Source organism: Procambarus clarkii, chromosome 59 (genome assembly GCF_040958095.1).
Source record: "Procambarus clarkii isolate CNS0578487 chromosome 59, FALCON_Pclarkii_2.0, whole genome shotgun sequence".
Taxonomy (NCBI): Eukaryota; Metazoa; Arthropoda; class Malacostraca; order Decapoda; family Cambaridae; genus Procambarus; species Procambarus clarkii.
Window position 1 is genome coordinate 20,537,038 of NC_091208.1, and position 20,857 is coordinate 20,557,894.

The 20,857-nt window shown below is 44.4% G+C and overlaps 1 protein-coding gene across 1 annotated transcript in view; it reads left to right on the forward strand.

The window, feature by feature from the left end:
* Positions 1-3,668: 3,668 nt before the first annotated feature.
* LOC123749690 (kin of IRRE-like protein 1) overlaps positions 3,669-20,857 on the forward strand; it is a 72,666-nt gene continuing 55,477 nt past the window's right edge. The window contains 1 exon segment of the mRNA XM_069306938.1: positions 3,669-4,100. The gene's annotated coding sequence lies outside the window, so the exon portion shown is untranslated.

The following is a 20,857-nucleotide window of genomic DNA, read 5'->3' on the forward strand; positions in this document are numbered from 1 at the left end:
ATTTGTGTTTGCGGGGGTTGAGCTTTGGCTCTCTGGTCCCGCCTCTCAACTGCCAATCAACTGGTGTACAGATTCCTGAGCCTACTGGGCTCTTATCATATCTACACTTGAAACTGTGTATGGAGTCAGCCTCCACCAGTGTGTGTGTGTGAGTGTGTGTGTGTGTGTGTGTGTGTGTGTGTGTGTGTGCGTGTGTGCGTGCGTGTGTGTGTTTTATCTACTATGCCAGCTACTGACCACCCTTATTATCTAATTATCTAAATTATCTAAATTAGTTATTAGTTAGGAACTATCTAAAGTCCAATAGGACCTGCAGGATTCAACAACCATTGACGCATCTACTTGCGAAACCTGTGCATCTTTTCTCACTCTTTGGCGGCCTTGTTTACCTTTTTTAAACAGTTTACAAGCATCGAAACTTTCAAAGCAAATGTTGTTATTGTCATAAAAAAAGCTTCCTGGTGCTTCCGAGCTCATAAAGTGTTTAATATATGCTAACAACGCCGCTAAAGATTGAGAAAAGATGTACAGGTTTCGCGCAAAGTGGATGTGTAAATGGTGAATCCTGACTCAGACATATTACTGCCCCCCCCCACTTGCAACCATGTAACAAGGCCTGGTCGTCTCGTCCCGTATTCTGATCAATAGTCATCTCTCGAAATACATGTCCACGTGTGTGTGTGTGTGTGTGTGTGTGGGTACGTGCATACACGCGGGCACACACGCGCACACACGAACACGCACACAAACACACACACACACACACACACACACACACACACACACACACACACACACACACACACACACACACACACACACACACACACACACACACACACGTGTGGATAGCGCGCAGGACTCGTAATTCTGTGGCGCAGGTTCGATTCCCGCACGAGGCAGAAACAAATGGGCAAAGTTTCTTTCACCCTAAGTGCCCCTGTTACCTAGCAGTAAATAGGTACCTGGGAGTTGTCAGCTGTCACGGGCTGCTTCCTGGGGTGTGTGTGTGTGGTGTGGAAAAAAAAAAAAAAAAAAAAAGTAGTTAGTAAACAGTTGATTGACAGTTGAGAGGCGGGCCGAAAGAGCAAAGCTCAACCCCCGCAAAACACAACTAGTAAACACACGGAATATTCCCTCCCAGTGGGAATAAACTCGTTCCTCTCAATGTTTGCTAATGATGCAAAAATTATGAGGAGGGTTAAGACAGAGGAAGATAGTATGAGGCTACAAGATGTCCTAGACAAACTGAAGGAATGGTCCAACATATGGCTATTAAAGTTCAACCAAAGTAAATGTAAGGTAATGAAACTAGGCTGTGGATATAGGAGGCCAGACAAAGGATACCGAATGGGAGAAGACGTACTTCATGAAACGGACAGAGATAAAGATCTAGAAGTTGATATCACACCAAACCTGTCTCCTGAAGCCCACATCAAAATAAAAATATCAGCGGCGTATGCAAGGCTGGCTAACATCAGGATTGCTTTCAGAAATCTGTGTAAGAAATCCTTCAGAACCTTGTATACCACATATGTAAGACCAATCCTGGAGTATGCGGCCCCAGCATGGAGCCCGTACCGTGTCAAGCACAAGACGAAGCTGGCAAAAGTTCTGAGGTATGCCACTAGACTAGTCCCACAACTAAGAGGCATGAGTTATGAGGAAAGGCTGCGGGAACTGCACCTCACATCGCTAGAAGACAGAAGAGGCTTGGGGAGACATGATCACCATATACAAAAGTTCTCTGGAGAATTGACAGGGTAGACAAGGACTGATTATTCAACACGGGTGGTACACGCACAAAGGGGACACAGGTGGAAACTGAGTACCCAAATGAGCCACAGACACATTCGAAAGAATGTTTTCAGTGTCAGAGTAGTTAGTAAATGGAACGCATTAGGCAGTGATGTGGTGGAGGCTGACTCCATACACAGCTTCAAATGTAGATATGACAGAGCCCAGTAGGCTCAGGAATCTGTACGCCAGTAGATTGACAGCTGAGAGGCGGGACCAAAGAGCCAGAGCTCAACCCCCGCAAGCACAACTAAGTGAGTACACACACACACACACACACATCAAGCTGTGAATGTGGCGGCTGTGCTCAAGCTCTTGGTCCCCTGGGTTTCAACCTCCAGTCAACATTTAAGCTTCACATCCAACGAATTTACCTCCTGGTTCATCTCCTTTATATTCTTCACCTTCGATCGTACACTATTCACGGTAACAAGCTTGTCTTGTATGTATGTTGTATGTCGTGATCATGTCTCCCTCTTCACTGTCTCGCTCTGTAAGACAAGGTGGTGTGGTGAAAATGTGAGGGCAATGATTCTAGCACGAATCTACTCTATTTTCCTTACATTTTTTTTTCACTTGAGAAGAAAGTCGAAAAATTAACTCACCAAACTTTATTTTTTTAGTTTTATTTGGCCTGATGTTAATATTTGCGTTTCGTTAACTCTTGTTAACATTGTCAAAGGCAGAGTAGGAATGATTGCATCGTGTCTTGCTGCAGATATGTACACGAGGTACATATCTGTCGTGTCTTGCTGCAGATATATATATATATATATATAAATATATATATATATATATATATATATATATATATATATATATATATATATATATATATATATATATATATATATATATATTGGTGTATACTGGCAGCAGGTTTTCTTTCACACATGTTTCATTGAATATGACCGCATATTCTGTGTTTATTATTTTCTGGTTTAGGGCTTCTATCCCTCTAACTATTTTCTTAGCATCAGGGCTTAATTGAAATAGGAGTTCTCCAAAACTCATTTTCGTACTTTTGAGGTGAAGAAAAGAAGTGATTTACTATAGAGTGTATTACACTTATTTATATAATTTGCACAACGTTTCGAACCTCCATGGTTCATTCTCAAGTGAACAGATCTTACAATACTAGTTGATTTTATACCCGCACTGGGTCAGGTGATAATATATATATATATATATATATATATATATATATATATATATATATATATATATATATATATATATATATATATATATATATATATATATACTGTGAGAAGCAATGCATCTGATGTACAGGACACCTTAACCACTCGACCAACACGGTCGAGGTTGGTCGAGTGGTTAATGGATCCTGTACATCAGATGCATTGCTTCTGACAGTATAAGTTCGAGTCACTTCTAGGGTGTGAGCTTTCAGTTATATATATATATATATATATATATATACCTGATTTGAAAATGTCTTAACCGGAGTGGGATTAAGGCAGATATTTGCCATATGAGGCAGGTGTAATATGCGTTCCCCAAAAGCGTTTAGCGTTAATATAATGTTGGTGAGTGGGATCACTGGATGAACAACCCAGCGGGTTTTCTTCCTATTGGGGAGTGTTGTACATTCTGCTATGGCGGTATGTCCACTCACAAAATGAGTGGCGCTGCCCAATAAACTCGCCCCTCGGGGCAAAATTTAAATTTAAATCACTGGGGCAGAGGAAGGTTAGGGGTGGTAATCGTGAAACAATGTACCTCAGTTTCACACCACAAGATAATATAAATGTTTATATATAAGAGCAATAGAAAACGGAGAGGTTGGAGGAGGGGGAGAAGGATTGGGGGGATGTGTCTGGCGGAGGTGGTGCCAGTTCTGCCTCGGCTCTCGTAGGGAGAACACGTCGCTTCTCGCTCTGGCTCTCTTTTTGAACCTCCCCCTTTTATGAAAATACTTATTATTATTTCCATCATTATAACTTCTTTAACGTCAAACCAAGTTACAGATATATCACTGGAGGACTGTACATTGTGCTTAGGATCATATTTTTGTGAAATGAATGTGATATAGTGAGCAATCGCCTCAAGTTTATCCGTATTTCCAACACTGAAAAAAAAATATTGAATGCGGAGTGCATAAGTTTATCTTAAAGTGGTTGTGATATTTCCGGCGCCAGGTGCTCACGGCACCAAACTGCCCGGCTGCTCAGGCTCCGTCACAGTTGCAAACCAGATTTATGCAATGGAGAATCGTTGCTCTCCCTCCCGTGCAACACTTATTTACACCTCTGAGTGAATCCCCTTCAGAAAATGACTTGGTAAGTATCCAGTAGCTTCGTATGTAAATTATGTCATATATTTACCAATGTAACATGTATGTATGTAATGTGGATTGCTGGAGAATCTACCCTGCGATGGTTCCGGGAATCAATGTCCCCACGGCCCAGTCTCTAGTGGCTAGGTCTTCTAGTTGGTGGTGTGGTTAACCAGGAGGCTATTAGATGCTGCAGTTTACAGAGTGACGTATGAATCACAGCCAGGTTGATCAAGTCCCCCCAGGTGTGTGTTGAATATTTCATAAGAGTAGCAGGTGGAGGACGAGGTCCTCCTCCAGGGAGAGCAGGACCTTGAGTTGCCTCAAGGGCCGTGATGAGGATTCGAACCTACGTCTGAGAAGATCCCAGACACACACACACACAATGTGAGTGTGGCGTGCGGTAAGTGAGGTGGCTCACTCCAAACGCAGTTTTCAAATGTACATTCGATAGCATAGGCTTAGGAACCTGTACACCAAATGATTGGCGGTTGTAGAGGTGAAACCGAAGACCCGAAGCTCAACCCTCGTAAGCACAATTAGGTGAGTACACACACAAGACTGTTACCCCTCTTTATTATTAACTATAATTACGAAACGAGTCAATTAACAATAAATTACCTCCAATACACTAAGACTATTCCCAAAATTAACGATTTTGATGATATGGCGTAATACCTAATATCAATTTACACATCATTTTTAGGAAGCGTTGATTGAGTGATTATAGTCACTAATTATAGGGGAAGCGAGAGGGATATACTTATATAAATTGAGAACTGTATAATCCCCAGAAACCAAGGGATATATACACTGTTACGTGAGCCATTTTTTCAGGACTAAGTTAGTCTTGCTGGTGAGTCAGTAAACTGTTGTGGTGGGCCCTTAATGACCCTCCAGAGGTTGACAGGCCTCAACATCCCTCTCCCCCCACCCCCCAGAAAAAAGGTCGCCAGAGGAAAAGCTAAACTACTTTAGATAACAACAAATCGTAGAGAATTAATCATTTTACTTCTCGTTAGATACCATGATGACGGCTCCTGGGAGTTATCTGTTCTGTAACGTGGCTAAACTGTCTACGGCTGTGTGTGTATACATCAAGTAATATGAATACCTGTCCCTGTCTAATTACCTGTTACATTAGAATATCCGTACCTGTCTAATTATCTATTAACATTAGAATATCCGTACCTGTCTAATTATCTATTAACATTAGAATATCCGTACCTGTCTAATTATCTATTAACATTAGAATATCCGTACCTGCCTAATTACCTGTTCCCGTCTGACTATACATACCTGTCTCATTGCCTGTTCTTGGCAGACTTACCATACCTGTCTAATTGCTTGTTCCCGCCAGAATATCCGCATTTGACTAATTACCAATTCCCGTTAAAATATACCAGCCCGTGACTAATTACCTGTTGCTGTCAGATTATCCGCACCTGTCAAATTACCTGTCTGTGTATAAGTACATTAACTTATATTCAAATTTTATGCAAAACCAGTAAAGACGCGAAACTACTTTGCGTGTAGCCAGTTCCAGTTAAATTTATTCTCTTCACCAAAACATTTTTCCACACATATTATTATTTAATATTCTGCTAACAAACGCTTTAATTGTTGCCTTTTTCGAGCTTATTTGTTTTTTTGCCAACGTTATATTTTTTGTTTCGTTGTGTGACTGTTACGGATTTTTATGGAAGGAGAGACGGGTAGTAATACGCAAAGAGCGATAGATAGAGAGAGGCGTAAATACCGATAGACAGATAACAATGACGACGCACAAGGTGAACATAATAATTATGAACGGAAGATAGGAACAGGCAGAGATATTCGAGGGGAAAGACCTACAATTAAGGAATTCAAAAAGTGGTGTTTTGTGGGGGTTTCTTAAGACGATTACTTAAGGATGCAATCTTTCCAGGAGCGGGGAGGTAGTGCAGTGAGTGCGTGCTTCCTCCCCACACACACACACACACACACACACACACACACACACACACACACACACACACACACACACACACACACACACACACATACTGCAATAGGAGAAGGCCAAGTGTGTATAATTGAGTGGGATAAGCGAATTGGTGTACACGAATAGGGAGAGAGAGAGAGAGAACGATAGGGCTTGTGGCAGTGTGGTTTACTTGGCTGTTGGTGTTGGGAGGCGGCACTCACCTGGGCTCACTGATCCTAGATAACCACTGGTGAGCTCACTTCAGGGACAGTCTACACAGCAACGCTCCTGTGCCAGGTAAGTCCACTACGGGCTCACCATAGCCCGTGCTACTTGCCCCGCTCCTGTGCCAGGTAAGTCCACTACGGGCTCACCATAGCCCGTGCTACTTTGGAACTTTTGTTCTAAGAAGCTGAATCAACAAACAACATCACTTCAGGTTACCTTGGCTGCCTGTCACTCCGCGAAGGATTGCTTCTCAAGACTCCTTCAACACCACCACAATCATTATGTCTCACCTGTGCCACACTTGTGCATTGTGACGAAATTACTGTTGCACAATACACACTTGTGTACTCCTGTGTTACATGTGTATTGTGCAACAAGTTTAATGCTTTTATTAAGGCCTGTCGGCCGTCTATCACTCCATCAAAGGAGGACGTAATGTATGGGGGGTTGACCAGACCACACACTAGAAATTGAAGGGACGACGACGTTTCGGTCCGTCCTGGACCATTCTCAAGTCGATTGAGAATGGTCCAGGACGGACCGAAACGTCGCCGTCCCTTCAACTTCTAGTGTGTGGTCTGGTCAACATACTTCAGCCACGTTATTGTGACTCATCGCCTGTATATGGGGGGGTTTGATAGGGCTGGTAACAACCCGACTTGGTTGTCACAGCCTCGTCACTAGTGTTCCCAACACCCTGTAACACAGTGTTCGGGCGATATTCACCGTTGTCGCAACACAGGTATTAGTTATACCGAGCGTGTTAGCACTGTTGATTGGCAGTCACTGCACACACACACACACAATACACCTCTTGGTGGTTGACAGTTTGATCACAGTATAACAGCGGACAACATAATTATTCACAGTACTTAACACACTAATATACTTGCGGGAGGCCTGGTCGACGACCGGGCCGCGGGGACACTAAGCCCCGGAAGCACCTCAAGGTAACCTCAAGGTAAGGCGGGTCACCTTGCACTACAGTATGTATTGGCAGCCGTTCTTCCAACAGTGACTACAAGATGGTAGTTAGAACAGCTTCAAAAGGTCCCATCAAGACCTCCTCCTTCTCCTCCGACCAGGCACCACCTTGCCTTTCTATCTCCTACACCTGACGAATCCATACTGGAGGTACCATACTGGAGGTACCATACTGGAGGTACCATACTGGAGGTACCATACTGGAGGTACCACACTGGAGGTACCACACTGGAGGTACCATACTGGAGGTACCATACTGGAGGTACCATACTGGTGGTACCATACTGGAAGTACCACACTGGTGGTACCATACTGGAGGTACCACACTGGTGGTACCATACTGGAGGTACCATACTGGTGGTACCATACTGGAAGTACCACACTGGAGGTACCACACTGGTGGTACCATACTGGAGGTACCATACTGGTGGTACCATACTGGAGGTACCACACTGGTGGTACCACACTGGAGGTACCACACTGGAGGTACCATACTGGTGGTACCATACTGGAGGTACCATACTGGAGGTACCATACTGGAGGTACCATACTGGTGGTACCATACTGGAGGTACCATACTGGAGGTACCATACTGGAGGTACCATACTGGAGGTACCACACTGGAGGTACCACACTGGAGGTACCATACAGGAGGTACCATACTGGTGGTACCATACTGGAGGTACCATACTGGAGGTACCACACTGGAGGTACCACACTGGAGGTACCACACTGGAGGTACCATACTGGAGGTACCATACTGAAGGTACCATACTGGAGGTACCATACTGGAGGTACCATACTGGTGGTACCATACTGGAGGTACCATACTGGTGGTACCATACTGGAGGTACCATACTGGAGGTACCATACTGGTGGTACCATACTGGAGGTACCACACTGGAGGTACCACACTGGAGGTACCACACTGGAGGTACCATACTGGAGGTACCATACTGGTGGTACCATACTGGAGGTACCATACTGGAGGTACCACACTGGAGGTACCACACTGGAGGTACCACACTGGAGGTACCATACTGGAGGTACCATACTGAATGTACCATACTGGAGGTACCATACTGGAGGTACCATACTGGTGGTACCATACTGGAGGTACCATACTGGTGGTACCATACTGGAGGTACCATACTGGAGGTACCATACTGGTGGTACCATACTGGTGGTACCATACTGGAGGTACCATACTGGAGGTACCATACTGGAGGTACCACACTGGAGGTACCACACTGGAGGTACCATACTGGAGGTACCATACTGGAGGTACCATACTGGAGGTACCATACTGGAGGTACCATACTGGTGGTACCATACTGGAGGTACCATACTGGTGGTACCATACTGGTGGTACCATACTGGAGGTACCACACTGGAGGTACCATACTGGAGGTACCATACTGAAGGTACCATACTGGTGGTACCATACTGGAGGTACCATACTGGTGGTACCATACTGGTGGTACCATACTGGAGGTACCACACTGGAGGTACCATACTGGAGGTACCATACTGAAGGTACCATACTGGAGGTACCACAACAACCAGACCATCCTACACCACGCCGCCTCCACCCAAATGTTGAATTGATTGATTGATGAGGGCCAACCACGAAGTGGCACGGGCATGAATAGCCCCTAAGGCTTCCGGCCTTGTTATTTTAGATTCAGCTACTTGAAAGATAAAGTTACAAGCAGCACGGGCTATGGCGAGCCCGTCCTAATCACCTGGCACAGGTGAGACTCCTTAGAATTGCGAGTGACGTCATCATTTCATAAGTAACGCCAATCCTGTGACGTCTTCTCTGCCCCCTTACTGTGATTGGCTCACGGCCTCTGGGATCAATTTAATTGGTGCAAACATCCCACGTCCTTCTCCATCAAAAGCAAACACAACGCAATTCTACATGATATGACACTGATTACCGATAATCATCTAGGCCAAGATGGTATATTGGTCCGTGTTTACTCTCTCTGGGGCGCCATCTGGCGCCAAGATTGGCACCAAGATCACTAGATTATACCAATAATAGTATTGTCTACCCCAATATGACTCTCCTCCACTTAGATTAATCACCAGCTAGATGCAATTATGGTTGACGCGCGCCTTATAATCACTGATGTAACTCACGATAGATGATGTTAAATGAAAGGAAAAATAAGATGCGCACAAAGTCTCGTGTCAGAGGAGGAAAGGAGAGAGAGAGAGAGAGAGAGAGAGAGAGAGAGAGAGAGAGAGAGAGAGAGAGAGAGAGAGAGAGAGAGAGAGAGAGAGAGAGAGAGAGAGAGAGAGAGAGAGAGAGAGAGAGAGAAATGGAGCAACAGACAAAGAATAGCCCAGAGGAAGACATTGGGATAAACCGTTTTACTGAACTATGGATAGACAGAGCCATGGATAAGTCGTTGGAATACACAGTCAGATAGACTGGAATATACCATTCGACTGACAGAAGGCTATACCCCTGTCTATTATGATAGACAGGAAATTATAACTAATATAAACTCGAATCTTATGAGTGATTTCATGAAGTTTCATTAATAATTTCATGAATAATTTAATGATTAATTCCATAAGTATTTTCATGAATAATTCCTCGAATAAATCCACGAATTTAATGAATAATTTCATGCACAAATAAAACATTAATCAGAATAAAGTAATTAATTATGCTCAATATTATGCTATAGAGAGTGATAGAGTCTCATTTACCGTCAACGGTAAACAGGTTAACTGACAAACACAGAGGCGCTCATGATAACGGGGTTAACAGGTTACAAAATATTAGTAAGCTGTCTGTCTCCCTGTTAGAAGGGATTCCCGTCCGTTTATTCTCTCCTGTTTAAGGCTAAGATAGAGCCGTTCTGATCTGCATCTAGCAACGGGAAGGAGGAATAGCGACGCTCTTCAACTAACAGTAAGAGCTTCCTCTGTTGGCTCTCCTACCGTTGATCGCTCATCCGTTGGTGCGTTCTCTGTTATTACGAGCCAACGGAGACCTCTTTTGTCAACTCCCGATAACACAACAACGGCAAATGACCGCAAAATGTTTTCCAATATATTCTGCAGAGTTTTCTTGAGCATGTGTGTGTATGTATGTGTGTGTGTGTGTGTGTGTGTGTGTGTGTGTGTGTGTGTGTGTGTGTGTGTGTGTGTGTGTGTGTGTGTGTGTGTGTGTGTGTATATGTATGTGTGTGTGTGTGTGTGTGTACTTACCTAATTGTACTTACCTAATTGTGCTTGCGGGGGTTGAGCTCTGGCTCTTTGGTCCCGCCTCTCAACCGTCAATCAACTGGTGTACAGATTCCTGAGCCTATTGGGCTCTATCATATCTACATTTGAAACTGTGAATGGAGTCAGCCTCCACCACATCACTTCCTAATGCATTCCATTGCTAACTACTCTGACACTGAAAAAGTTCTTTCTAACGTCTCTGTGGCTCATTTGGGTACTCAGCTTCCACCTGTGTCCCCTTGTTCGCGTCCCACCAGTGTTGAAAAGTTCGTCCTTGTTTACCCGGTCGATTCCCCTGAGGATTTTGTAGGTTGTGATCATGTCCCCCCTTACTCTTCTGTCTTCCAGTGTCGTGAGGTGCATTTCCCGCAGCCTTTCCTCATAACTCATGCCTCTTAGTTCTGGGACTAGTCTAGTAGCATACCTTTGGACTTTTTCCAGCTTCGTCTTGTGCTTGACAAGGTACGGGCTCCATGCTGGGGCCGCATACTCCAGGATTGGTCTTACATATGTGGTGTACAAGATTCTGAATGATGTGTGTGTGTGTGTGTGTGTGTGTGTGTGTGTGTGTATGTGTGTGTGTGTGTGTGTGTGTGTGTGTGTGTATGTGTGTGTGTGTGTGTGTGTGTGTGTGTGTGTGTGTGTTTTGCTGTTTAGGTAGAATCTAGACGTCAGACTTTGGCTGTTTAGGCAAAAGCCGTCAAACTGTTGCTTTTTGGCGCATTAATCAATCAAGTGTGAAGGGAATACACAGCTTTCAGGCGATGAGTCACAGTAACGTGGCTGAAGTATGTTGACCAGACCACACACACTAGAAGGTGAAGGGACGACGACGTTTCGGTCCGTCCTGGACCATTCTCAAGTCGATCTGGTCAAAATACACAGCTTTCAGACATAATTTTTTTTTACCAGCGCTGGAGAACAAAGCAAAGTGACATACAAGCAATTTCTTTAATAGAATTCAAACTTACTTCTTGAATCTCACCTGACTTAGGAAAACCATTCCGGAATACAATGATAATGAACCGGGTACCATACCATTAACACATGCTCGAATATATGTTTAACATATAGTGGTAAATAAACTCATTTGCAAAGAGACCTCTTTCTCAAATGTCCACATAATTCCCGTTGTTAACCACTTTTTATGTTAATTAACATCTAAACTGTGTTTTTGAGGAGATTTATATGTGTGGCGGATGATCGAGTTGCCACTAGGGGTTTAAAACTCATGTTTAGTAAACAATGGACATGTAGGTGTTGAGTTTTTGTGGGCGGGATCTGGCTACACTGCTGACATAATGAGACGCATAACAAAGGGAGTTGAGCTGAATCTGGCAACATTTCATGACTATAATACGTGTTTTTCAAGGCATCTGGAAACATTTCTCTGTCTGTCTGTCTGTCTGTCTGTCTGTCTGTCAGTCATCTCCCCTCTCCTCCCTTTCATTCATTAACTATTCCACCTGCCTGCTTCCCATCAGTCTAAACTTCTCTCAAAAAATAATGACCTAAAAGATTCAAGTCGGAAGTTACAAAACAGGCAACGTAGCCCTTGTTCAAAGCTACAAGGAGCAGAACAACGAGCGTACAAACACAACCTTTCATAAAGATGTAGGAAAAACCTTTTCCAGTGTTGGGGTCTATCACCAGTGTTGGGGTCTATCACCAGTGTTGGGTCTATCACCAGTGTTGGGTCTATCACCAGTGTTGGGTCTATCACCAGTGTTGGGTCTATCACCAGTGTTGGGTCTATCACCAGTGTTGGGTCTATCACCAGTGTTGGGTCTATCACCAGTGTTGGGTCTATCACCAGTGTTGGGTCAATCACCAGTGTTGGGTCTATCACCAGTGTTGGGTCTATCACCAGTGTTGGGTCTGTCACCAGTGTTGGGTCTATCAATAAGTATAATAGTTGTGATTATTCTCTCTCACACACACACACACACACTGAAGGGAATTGATAGGGTAGATAAAGACAGTCTATTTAACACAAGGGGAACACGAACAAGGGGACACAGGTGGAAACTGAGTGCCCAAATGAGCCACAGAGATATTAGAAAGAACTTTTTTAGTGTCAGAGTGGTTGACAAATGGAATGCATTAGGAAGTGATGTGGTGGAGGCTGACTCCATACACAGTTTCAAGTGTAGATATGATAGAGCCCGATAGGCTCAGGAATCTGTACACCTGTTGATTGACGGTTGAGAGGCGGGACCAAAGAGCCAGAGCTCAACCCCCGCAAACACAACTAGGTGAGTACAACTAGGTGAGTACACACACACACACACACACACACACATGACTGGATCATCGATCTGCACTCAACAACTGTGGCTCCGCAACACATGCTTAGGCAGATGTTTTATGCCCCAGTTGTTTTGTGATTTATAAGACGATAGACAGGCGGCCTGTAAACGATCTTATAGTGTTCTCACACAGAGTGGAGGAAAGGCACACTCTCTATGCCCCAAACAGCGAGGCACTATCAAGAAACATACACATAACATAACCTATGTGTATGTTATGAGTCTCTATACTTAGTCTAGTATAACACATTTATTTACTATAAGATAGCGTAATTTACCCCTAGGGTTTCGAGGAGAGATTAGGCTTGGTTCTATATTTATTTTACTGTTAACAAGTTTCACATTTGGCCAAATGCAACAATACAAAAGTTAGTAATAGAAAGACCCGGGAACCGCCGGGTCTTTTTTATTACTGACCAGGACTATTTTTTTTACAGATCCGGACTATTAATTAAATGAACAAATCCATAAGGGCCGTGATGAGGATTCGAACCTACGTCCGAGAGCATCCCAGACGTGAAGTGAAATATCTCGGACTATTACCTTATGACCTGACCTTTCTATTACTGACTTCTAGTAATCTATTAATACATGTTTTGTACAGGTCAATTTAAAGTTTACAGTCATTATAAATGATGAGGCATGACTCTATAATTAGCCTTTCCATTCAACTAGATCACAAGTATATATTTGGACTTAGGCTTGTTAATGATATAATTATTAGCTATTAAATGAACAAATAGAGCCCAGGATTTTATTTTTAATTGATAATTCTTTTTCACAAATCCTTACTAAAAATATCCTGCATCTCTACTTTATTATACCGTCCGACAATCAAGAATGTCGCAATCATGTCTCGTCTCTCCCGCCTCTGTACCAGCGTAGTGAAGTTAAGACCCCTTAACCTATCTTCCTAGGTCATATGGGTGACCTATGCCAAAGACCTAGCCTGGATAGACCTACGGCGCTGTTAGGTTTACAACCACCTTGAGCCTCATCCGTTCCGTCATCCGGCCCTAGGAGTTGTCTGGTCGTTAGTGTCTGGCTTGACAGCCCTTGTCAAGCGAGTCCTCTCTCTCTCTCTCTCTCTCTCTCTCTCTCTCTCTCTCTCTCTCTCTCTCTCTCTCTCTCTCTCTCTCCCTCTCTCTCTCTCTCTCCCTCTCTCTCTCTCTCTCTCTCTCTCTCTCTCTCTCTCTCTCTCTCTCTCTCTCCCTCCCTCTCTCTCTCTCTCTCTCTCTCTCTCTCTCTCTCTCTCTCTCTCTCTCTCTCTCTCTCGTGTTCAATAATCAAACTTGGCTCCCAGGAAGGGCAGACGTTCATAAATACATTCCTGCACGTCACTTCTCCCACCTTATATCGCGCTCTCCCACTCTCTTCTTCCTTGCTCTTGAGTCTTCACTGCTCCTACTTGCTCTCTCTCTCTCTCTCTCTCTCCCTCTCCCAAACTCTCCCTCACACTCCGTCACCCTCCCTCACTCACCCTAACTATCCTCTCACTCAGCAACGGAGTTCCCTCTGTACTAATGATCCTACTTTACTTCATCCTATTCTCTCACCTCATTTTTCCCGTCATTCCTTTCCATGTTTCTACATTATCTCTCTCTCTCTCTCTCCACTTCATTTCCACCCTTCTTTCAGCACCTCTTGCCTCATTACCTGCTTCTTTCCTTCCATCTTTTCCAGCTCTTCTTGTCATCCTCCCATATTCTCCTATCTCTGGACCAAACTCTCACAAGTCAAGTCTGGCCTCGGGCCGGGCTTGGAGAGTAGAAGAACTCCCAGAACCCCATCAACCAGGTATTCCCTTCACCTCTCTTATATACCACATAACCCCCCCAACCTCTCACCCCCTAACTCTACAAGACATCTCCCAAGACATATATTGAGCTGTGCATCATGTCTCAGTCATTGGTTGTGTACTCTGGTTCCTTGATCTCTTGGGAAGGACTGGTGGTGATTGGGAAGGACTGGTGGTCATTGGGAAGGACTGGTGGTCATTGGGAAGGACTGGTGGAGATTGGGAAGGACTGGTGGTCATTGGGAAGGACTGGTGGTCATTGGGAAGGACTGGTGGTGATTGGGGAGGACTGGTGGTGATTGGGAAGGACTGGTGGTGATTGGGAAGGACTGGTGGTGATTGGGAAGGACTGGTGGTGATTGGGAAGGACTGGTGGTGATTGGGAAGGACTGGTGGTGATTGGGAAGGACTGGTGGTGATTGGGTAGGACTGGTGGTGATTGGGAAGGACTGGTGGTGATTTGGCAAGGTTGACTGGTTAACAAATTGGGAGCGTTTTGTTGTGGGTTGTTACTCTGTTGTGAATTTGTTGTAATCTGGCGATAATTGGTCACGATTTGGTGGATTGATTGAGATTTGGTTGCGAATTGCGTTTGTTATATATTTTATTTTTAGATCTGATGGGAATTAGTGAGAGATTGTAAGGACCGCTGACGATGTTACTAAACATTTGTAATTTATTTAGTGGGGAATCGACTATATTTGAAGACGATTGGGTAAGGGTACTTCGATTTGGATGGACACACACACACACACACACACACACACACACACACACACACACACACACACACACACACACACACACACACACACACACACACACACACACGCACACACACACCCACACACACCCACACACACACACACACACACACACACACACACACACACACACACACACACACACACACACACACACACACACACACACACACACACACACGCACACACACACTACAATAGGCATATAAGACTTGCAAAGATAGAGAGGTTCGTCACAGGATTACGAGGGATGTGGTATAGAGAAAGACTGAAAGAACTGGGCCTAACGTCGCTAAAAAAAAAGAGGAGAGAGAGAGAGAGAGAGAGAGAGAGAGAGAGAGAGAGAGAGAGAGAGAGAGAGAGAGAGAGAGAGAGAGAGAGAGAGAGAGAGAGAGAGAGAGAGACAGAGAGAGAGAGAGACAGAGAGAGAGAGAGAGAACATTTCCTAACAAGCACTCCTCTATAATTAAACAGGAAGGATCATTTGTCTTTTTATAATTTCACCTGGCAACATTTACTGATATAATCGCTGGCTAACAAACATAACTGACCTCGAATCACATTCTCTATGAGTTGTGTCGATCCATTAACATATCATATGATTACTTTATTATCAGTAGTGAAGGTCATTATGTGCACACGCAGTCATACATATACATACTGTATATACACATACATACATGAACATACACACGTAAAAAAAAAATGGGAAATAGAAAGGTGAAGAGACATGATCAAAACATACAAAATATCTAAGACTAGGAACAGAGAAAATGTTCATAACGAATCCCAGTAGAAAAAAAGACCTGGAGGTAGGCTGGATGGAGGTAGATACCTGGTTGATACCTGGTTGATACCTGGTTGATGGGGTTCTGGGAGTTGTTCTACTCCCCAAGTCCGGCCCGAGGCCAGGCTTGACTTGTGAGAGTTTGGTCCGCTAGGCTACATAGACTACATATATCAATTTAAACGAAGATATAACATAGCCCAACAGGTTCAGTAATCTCTACACCAATGGACTGAAAGACTGAGGCGGGACCCAACAGCTGAAACTCTGCCCCTCGCAAGCACAGTTACCTAACAACAGTTAAATGAGTGTTTTCGTGCCATACACAAAACTGGGAGAGCAAATTGGTGCCTTCCAGAGCCAGAAAGATTGACATCACACTAGACCTGTCCCCTGAAGCTAACATCACAAGGATATCATCAGCAGCGCATGCGAGGCTGGCCAACATAAGAACTGCTTTTAGAAACTTGTGTAAGGCATCATTCAGAACTTTGTATACCACATATGTCATACCAATCCTGGAGTATGCGGCTCCAACGTGGAGTCCATATCTAGGCAAACCCAAGACAAAGTTATAATAAGTTGCGAGGTATGCCCACCAGGCTAGTCCCCGAGCTGAGAGGTATGAGCTACGAGGAAACTTTACTGGTAAGACTACTGGAATTCTCAAGAGGAACTGAGAGGGTTGATAAAGACAGTTTACTTATGGTACAAGAACAAGGGAACACAGGTGGAAACTGAGTGGCCAAATGAGCCACACAGACATTAAAAAAAAACGCTTTCAGTGTCAGTAGTTAACAAATGGAATGCATTAGGAAGTGATGTGGTGGAGGCTGACTCCATACACAGTTTTAAGTGTAGATATGATAGAGCCCAATAGGCTCAGGAACCTGTACATCAGTTGAATGACAGTTGAGAAGCTGGATTTGGGATGCCCCCCGTCGCATCCCAAATCCTTATCCTAACCCCCTTCCTAGAGCTAAATAGTTGTAATGGTTTGGCACTTTCTCCTCATCGTTCCCTCGTGTACTCACCTAATTGTGCTTGCGGGGGTTGAGCTCTGGCTCTTTGGTCCCGCCTCTCAACCGTCAATCAACTGGTGTACAGGTTCCTGAGCCTATTGGGCTCTATCATATCTACACTTGAAACTGTGTATGGAGTCAGCCTCCACCACATCACCCCCTAATGCATTCCATTTGTCAACCACTCTGACACTAAAATAGTTCTTTCTAATATCTCTGTGGCTCATTTGGGGACTCAGTTTCCACCTGTGTCCCCTTGTTCGCGTACCACCCGTGTTTAACAGTGTGTGTGTGTGTGTATGTGTGTGTATGTGTGTGTGTGTATGTGTGTGTGTATGTGTGTGTGTGTGTGTATGTGTGTGTGTGTTTATTAAAGATAAATATACAACGTAGACATAAAAACAACAAATAAATTGGTTAAAAAGGCGGGGTCCAAGAGCTAATAGCTCGATTCGGCAGACACAAATACTCAATACACACACACACACACACACACACACACACACACACACACACACACACACACACACACACACACACACACACACACACACATACACACACACACACACACGTACGCGTGCACGCGCGCCTGCGAGAAGTGATGATTCCAGGCTGATAAAGAGAATAATTTATGGGATAATTCTGATGGTAATGATTACTTGGTCCTCACCCGCCTCCTTCAGCACCAGTGATGGATGGTTGGCCAAGGCGGGCTAACAACTCCACCCAACTACCCAACCTTCCTGGGATACCAGGCAATTACCGGAGGCTCTAGAGAGAGAGAGAGAGAGAGCCTGGCCTCGGGCCGGGCTTGGGGAGTAGAAGAACTCCCAGAACCCCATCAACCAGGTATCAACCAGAGAGAGAGAGAGAGAGAGAGAGAGAGAGAGAGAGAGAGAGAGAGAGAGAGAGAGAGAGAGAGAGAGAGAGAGAGAGAGAGAGAGAGAGAGAGAGAGAGAGAGAGAGAGAGAGAGAGAGAGAGAGAGAGAGAGAGAGAGAGAGAGAGAGAGAGAGAGAGAGAGAGAGAGAGAGAGAGAGAGAGTGAGAGACAGAGAGAGAGTGAGAGTGAGAGACAGAGAGAGAGAGAGAGAGAGAGAGAGAGAGAGAGAGAGAGAGAGAGAGAGAGAGAGAGAGAGAGAGAGAGGATAGTTTAGGTACGTGTGGCCATTCGTCTAAGTTAGTATGCCTGTTAACTTAAAAATTAAGTTTTTCTCCTTCTCGCTAATAATTTGAAGATGGTAACAATAAATTTTGTGAGAAAATTGTATTAGCTGGAAAGGTTTGAGAACGTGTGTGTGTGTGTGTGTGTGTGTGTGTGTGTGTGTGTGTGTGTGTGTGTGTGTGTGTGTGTGTGTGTGTGTGTGTGTGTGTGTGTGTGTGTGTGAAGATAGATAAAGAAACAGAAAACGAACAAAATGGCAAACGAAAAAAAAAAGATAATTATATAAAAAAAAAAAAAATAGCCACATATGTGTGTGTAATTGATGTAATTATATGTGGCAAATACAGAGAACATAAGACGTAGCTGAGCTGCGGTGAAAGATGAACTTAAGTCTAGTTACAAGGCTCATCTTTACAGATGAAACAGGAAGACAATACCAGAATTTCTGCTGTTTTTTAGTATGTCAGAGATAATACCAGTATCTAAACTTTGTCTCCAAAAAATGTTTAGGGCCTGCGATAGTGTTTTTTTTATCATTCTTGATGACTATGGAGTGCCAGGAATCAGGGCCTGGAGCCAGATTCACGAAAGCAGTTACGCAAGCACTTACGAACGTGTACATCTTTCCTCAATCTTTGACGGCTTTGGTTACATTTATTAAACAGTTTACAAGCATGGAAACTTCCCATTCAACTGTTGTTATTGTTATAAACAGCCTCCTGGTGCTTCGGAGCTCATTAACTGTTTAATAATTGTAAACAAAGCCGCCAAAGATTGAGAAAAGATGTACAGGTTCGTAAGTGCTTGCGTAAGTGCTTTCGTGAATCTGGCCCCTGGTGCAGAGGGCACAGGCATACTGAACAAATCCACAAGGGCCGTGACGAGGGTTCGAACCTAAGTCCGAGAGAATCCCAGACGCTGGCTTAATCGACTGAGCTACGACATGGTCAAAAGAACTGCAACCGGGAAATCATCCTGATTTACCAGTTTCTCACGGCCCTTGTGGATTTGTTCATTTGATGCATCACGCTATTGAGATTTCTGTGTGTAGTGGCACAGACATATTGTCTATAGCTACTTCAAAATCCATTGGGGGAGAGGGGGGGGGGGGGAGTTAGGGTGACATCTGATATATGATTTGATGTTGTTATCACATTCATGATGAATTCTTTTGGGTTATCAATCTTCAGTGTGTTTAGGGTTCACTGAAGACACAATCAAACTGTTGCCGCAATATTTCACTCATTTCTTTCTTGTCATCTGTGAAAGTTCCATCACCCTTTCCCACGGGCCCAAAACTGCATGTTATCTTGAGGTTATCTTGAGATGATTTCGGGGCTTTAGTGTCCCCGCGGCCCGGTCCTCGACCAGGCCTCCACCCCCAGGAAGCAGCCCGTGACAGCTGACTAACACCCAGGTACCTATTTTACTGCTAGGTAACAGGGGCATAGGGTGAAAGAAACTCTGCCCATTGTTTCTCGCCTGCGCCTGGGATCGAACCCAGGACCACAGGATCACAAGTCCAGTGTGCTGTCCGCTCGGCCGACCGGCTCCCAAATGTAGCTTTTGTTCAGGATTATACAAATAGCAACAATCAGGAGGGAATAATACTGCAAATACTAATAATACCATCTTTAATATTCAGGAAGAACCGCTCCTGCCACACGTCCTCCTTGGACGGTCTCGCTTCACGCAGGTCGGCGTTCAATCCCCGACCGTCCTAAAGTTGTTGGGACACCATTCCTTACCCCCCGTCCCACCCCAAATCCTTATCCTGGCCCCCTCCCCAGTGCTATATAGTCGTAAAGACTTAGCGCTTTCCCTTGATAATCACCTCACCTCCTGCCCACACACATGGAATGCATTAGGAAGTGATGTGGTGGAGGCTGACTCCATACACAGTTTCAAGTGTAGATAAGATAGAGCTCAATAGGCTCAGGAACCTGTACACCTGTTAATTGACGGTTGAGAGGCGGGACCAAAGAGCCAGAGCTCAACCCCCGCAAGCACAACTAGGTGAGTACAACTAGGTGAGTACACACACAGACAATGCCAAGCAACATGACCAATGCAACAGTGCCACAAAGAGACTGCTTGAATGTTGCCTTAAATAATATAAAAACCCCAAATTGCCTTAAATAATATAAAAAAACCAAATTACAAGCAACTGGATAATGTGCAAAAGCGCACACGACTGCCTTTGGTACGCGGTCATTAATACCAACTGGCGGAGGAGCAGGTTATGTCCCTAAGGGGGGGGGGGAAGGGGTGTCTCCTCGCACGCACGCACGCACAAAGGATGAGAGACTTGAGAAATGCTGTGATGACACTGCAAGAGATATATAGCTTGAGGAAAGTGAGACAATTGTCCCCCCTAACATATGTTTACGAAGCTCTGTCTATGAATCACAGATTACAGGAAGCAGTGTCTCTGTGAATCACAGATTACAGGAAGCACTGTCTCTGTGAATCACAGATTACAGGAAGCA